General features: G+C 46.7%; 1 pseudogene; it reads right to left on the bottom strand.

Annotated features, from left to right (window-relative positions):
* Positions 1–2,646: 2,646 nt before the first annotated feature.
* LOC123946154 lies at positions 2,647–4,199 on the bottom strand (annotated as a pseudogene).
* Positions 4,200–5,297: the final 1,098 nt, after the last annotated feature.

The following is a 5,297-nucleotide window of genomic DNA, read 5'->3' as shown; positions in this document are numbered from 1 at the left end:
CATAATTACCAAAACTTGGAAGCAACTAAGATGTTCTTTAGTGGGTGAATGGAGAAACTATGATACATCTAAACCATGGAATATTGTTCAGCACTATAAAGAAATGACCTATCAAGCTATGAAAAGTCACAGAGGAAAGTTAAACGCATATTACTAAGTGAAAAAAGCCAATATGAAAAAACTATACACTGTATGATTGTAAAGATATTCTGGATAAAGCAAAATTATGGAGACAGTAAAAAAAGATCAGTGGTTGCCAGGAGTTGGGGGACAGATGAATAGGTGAATTACCAGGATTTTAGGGTAGTGAAACAATGCTGTATGATACTACAGTAGTAAATATATATCATTATACATTTGTCCAAACCCCCAGAACATACACCAAGAGTGAACCCTATTGTAAACTGTGGACTTTGGGTGGTAATGATCTGGGGTCCTCAGTTATAACCAATGTACTAATCTGGGTGGGGGGATGTTGATAATGTGGGGAGGGCAAGGAGTAGAAAGGAAATCTCTGTACCTTTCTCTCATATTTGCTTTAAACCTAAAACTGCTCTAAAAATAGTCTTTAAAAAAATTAAGAATGGCTCATATAATTGAAACACTGACTAAATGGGTCCACAACACGTTATTTTCTTTTTTGTTTGTTTTTTTTTTTGTTTTTGTTTTGGGTTTTTTTTCCCAAAAATTTTATTGGGGGGAAACTACAAAACATTTACAATACAATGTTTACAGTCACAATTTGTAGTGAACTGATTCCCCAAAATATATTACAACTCAAGTTGACGTATCTTGTTACATTCAAAAACCTACTTCTGTCAAAGTAGTCCTGAGTACATACATACATACTGCTCCAACTGTACCTACATACAAACTAAAGCTACTGCTCATTCATCCACTGTCCAGGAAAGCATTCCTGCCTTTCTACACACGGGAAAAAAAAATATACAAGTTTTGGAATTTTATGTAATGAAAACAAGGCATATTCATGTACTACACCATTCTTAGTACTAAGAGGTGGCCTCTTTAGATCTCTATAAGAAAGTGGTAAATATCTTCTCCTTTTGTGCAGTTGAACCCATCCTACATTCAAATTCTCTCAAGCACTGAGAGAAAAATACTTTTTTGGTTGAGGAAGATTTAAGGCAAGTTCTGGCCCTTTCCAAAGGCACTGTGAGACTAACCCCCCACCTCATTATTGCTACATGTCTTTAAACGCAGAGTATATCACAGTAGAATTGGTGGGATAAACAAAAAACAAAATTTTGCTTCTTGCTAATTTAAAAAGCTGGAATGACAAAAAGCATGCCACATTTAAGCCTGCTTGCAAAGTATGTGGTCAACTTTTTTTCTTTAAAGTTGGATGGGCTACACCCATTATACATTCTAAGAAAACTCATAAGATATTCCTCAAACTACTTCCACAGCATCAGGATAGATTTCTGTAAAGAAATCATGCAATCTTTCAAAACAAGGAAAGAAATTAATGAAATAAATATTACATACAATCTCTTAAATTAAGATTTTTTTACTCACTTACAATAAAATAACCAAGTGAAGTTACAAAAGGCATATATTACTGTGAAAAGAACATACACTCCACATTTTCTGATTAATAATGGCAATCATAATTTAACATAATAAAAGAATATATATCTATTGCTTTTCATCATACTTGATAAATACAGTATGAACAAAAATTTCAGTGTATACTTTTCACAAAATAATAAGTAGGTTAAATAGTTTTTTTCATATTGAGTTGGGGTGCAGTGGTGTGAATCAACTCAAAACAGCTAAAAATTCAGCAGTTATTCCCCCAAATGATTAGGAACTAAGGTCTGCCCAAGGCTTCCAGAAAGAGCAGAGAAAATGGTTCTAAAATTAAACATCCACTAAGTGATGGCAAAAAAACAGTAACCAGTAGGAAACTTTGGAATGCACGTTTGTTTGTTTGTTTTTTTTTTCCCAGACATAAAGAATTTTGTGTCAAACAAAAACCTGTGGAGCAGAGGACTACAATCAAAGCATATTCCTGATAGAATATTGGATTCCAGAAGCTTAGAGGTTTAGCAAGGTGGTGGCTGGCTGTTTGTTTACACTGGTCTGAAGACAAACGACAATTAAGAACTTCTCTCACATAAGAGTTCCCACATCTGGACTGTAACTAATGCTTTTCAAGTGAAGATACGGAATGGTGGTTGGTAGCTGCTGGTGCTGGGTTGATTTTTTTTCCCCCCAAAAGTCCCAAACTCTTAGGAGACCTAAAAAAGTTTTAAGTGTTTGGTATCTTGTTCTGTTCGCATCACACCTACCCTGTTGTGAGTATTTTGTTCATCAATACAAAAGTTCATTGCTTTTTTTTTTTTTTTTTTTTGCTCAACAAGAATGAAACTTCATAATAATAATAAAAATAATAAATAAAAAAAAAGAGAGAAAACCGAAAGGGGAGGGGTGGGGCCCCTCCCGGCACACAAGTTCGAGTCCAAGTGCTCGGTGCGGCCCGCAGACTCTGCTCATGGCCTGTCACCCCCCACTCCAGCGCCCCTCCCTGCCCGTAACAAGGACTCCAGGTGGCAGGGGCGCCCTCCAACAACCGACAGAACAGCCTTCCCCCTTCCTCCTCCTCCTCGCTGGCGCCCTCTTGCCTCAATCGTCAGTGATGGGCAGGCGGCGGCCAGGGTCGAGGCTGGGGGAGAGCCGCCGAGACTGCCAGAGCTCAGTGAGCCGCTCAAGTAGCTGTCAGGGTCCGACAGCGAGTCCGGGGTGCTAGGGGACGCGTCGAAGACGGGCAAATCGGACAGGCGGCGCGGCAGCTGGAAGTTGAAGGGGCGGCGAGGGCGGCGCGGTGGCACTGGCAGGAAGGGGCGCGCTGGGCGGCGCCGGGGGCTCCACGGGCGGGGGGGGGGGGGGTACCAGGCCCTGCTGCTGCTGCTGCTGGCTGGCTGCGATAATAGGCAGCGGCCACGGAGGCAAAGTTGTGGGTCTGGATGCCAAGCGGCTTGATGAAGCTGCTCAGTTCCAGGCCAAACGCAAAGGCGTTGTTAGCGCACGAGGCAGACGGGCAGGCTGCGCAGCGAGCGCCGGGCGCCAGCAGGTCCTCCGCGCCCCCTGTGCGGTACAGCAACGCCACCGCGGGCCGCAGCCGCCGCCGAGGCACAGCAGGTCCGAGCGCCTGAGGGCCTGGAGGCTGCGGAGGCGGATGAGCAGGACAGAGCGGAAGAGGAGCAGAACGAAGCGGCAGAGGAGCAGAAGGAGGCTGAGGATCAAGAGGGTGGCGGCGGCGGTGCGCGATGTGGGCTGTTGAGCAGCAGCGGCGACTCGAGGCCCCCCGGGGGCTGGTAGTGGCCCGACGGAAAGCCTGAGAAGCTGAGGCTGTGATGCAGCTTGGGCAGCGGCTTCCGGGGGAAGCCGAGGTGCAGCGCGTCCCGCACGCTTAAGGCGCGCAGGTCCCCAGAGGCGCCCCCAGACGGCGCTGGCCGCCGCTCGTCTGCGTTGTGGATGAAGTGGCAGCGCGGCCAGTAGAGGCAGAAGCTGATGGTGTAGAAGGTGTGGCACAACTCGGTCTTGTACTTGCAGTGCCGGGTCAGGCTGGGTAGCTCCTGGAAGCAGTGCGCGAACTGGCACTTCTCGCTGTAGTTGCACGTGCAGCTCTCCTGGAAGGGCCGGCACAGCTCAGTCTTGTGGAGCATCGAGTTAATCTGGGAGCCGCCACCCCTGTGCTGCTGCTGCTGGTGCTGCTGCGCTGGTGCTGCTGCTGGTGCTGGTGCTGGTGCTGCTGCTGCTGCTGGTGCTGGTGCTGCTGCTGCTGCTGCTAGTGCAAGAGGTGCTGGTGCAAGAGGTGCTGGCTGTGCTTGCCCTTGCTGAAGGAGCGGTACTGAAATTTGTTCTCCTTGTTAAGCAGGGCCGTGCCTCCGCCCCCTGACAACTCCTTGAAGGTCCTGTAGGAGGCGGGGCCGCCCGCCGCCCAGCTGCCATAGTTGCTGCGGTTAGCCCCGCCCAGGAACTTGGGCGAGCAGCTGCTGGGCCTAGGCGCGGGGTGGGCGGAGAAAGCCCGTCGTGAAGCCCGAGCTAGGGGCAGCGGCCACGGGGGTCCCCACCGGCTTCTTGTCCAGCATGTTCAGATTGAGATTGGCCAGGGATTTCTCCGTCTTGCACAGGAAGTCGATATCGTAGAAGGCAGACAGAAGTGTCATCGACATGTTTCTGGATCTTGTAATAGTCGGAGTTGCAGGCACGGAGGTCCGGAGGAGCCCTCCGGGCGGCAAGGCCGGTTGGAGCTACGACGAAGAACGGGTGACCGGCGGGGGAGGGACCGAAAGTTTGCCGGGGGACGAGACAAGAGGGAAAGGGAAGCAGCGCGGCCTGGTTTGAGGGTGCCCGGGGGTGCGGAGTGGGGGGAAAGAGGAGAGAGAAAAAAGAGCGCTCCTCCACTCCCCGGGGATGCTCGGCCCGCCCCCACCACCAACCCGTGCGCGGAGCCGGCGACAGTTCGCAGACTGCTGGACCACAGCACGTTATTTTCATTTGTCATTTCATTTGTTTTCATTAACTTTAATCTAAATAAATGAGTTGGTGCCTAAAAATAAATGTCACACCACAAGGAAAACTGGTGTGAATCTTACCAGAGCTGCCGTTATGTGAAGCTCTTAGTATTTGGTTTAGAAGTTGGAAGCAAGGTAATATGGAAGGTAGAAATTCATTTAATTGATATTTATTGAGAACTAAGTTTGTGTTGGACACTGTACTAAGCTTTGAAATCAGCAGTAAATAAGGAAGATATAGTTCCTGCTCTCATGGATCATAAGTAATATATATTCAGTAGACCTATTTTCCCTTTTCTTAGAATGAAGAGTAGGGCAAATGATGGAATGAGGGCTTTAAACTAAGTCATAGAGAGTACTCTACCACAGTTTTCTATTTAAAGTATAAATGAATAACCTTAAGCAACCAAAATAGGAATCTGAACTTTAAAAATGATGATTTGACTCCAATTTTAACCAAAATTGTGAGTCAGAATAATCCCATAGGATATTTTCAATAATTAATGGCTCTGATGCTCATTAGGGTATCTTCCTTTTCCTTCTCCCCCTACTATCATTTCCCCTGATTAAAAAGAAAGTAAAACGAAACCAAAAATCTCTCAACAAATATTAGTAGTCAACATCTTAATTATTGGCTTGATTTTCAGCTTTCAAAAACTCAGTGATGTGTGATTATAAATCTCAGACCCCATAGTCCTGAGCAGTTGCCAGTTTGCATCACTAAAGACTCGTTATTGCCTCAGCAAGTGTCCATCC

This window comes from Meles meles, chromosome 1 (genome assembly GCF_922984935.1).
Source record: "Meles meles chromosome 1, mMelMel3.1 paternal haplotype, whole genome shotgun sequence".
NCBI classification, from domain to species: Eukaryota; Metazoa; Chordata; class Mammalia; order Carnivora; family Mustelidae; genus Meles; species Meles meles.
This window is presented reverse-complemented; position numbering and strand designations above follow the sequence as displayed.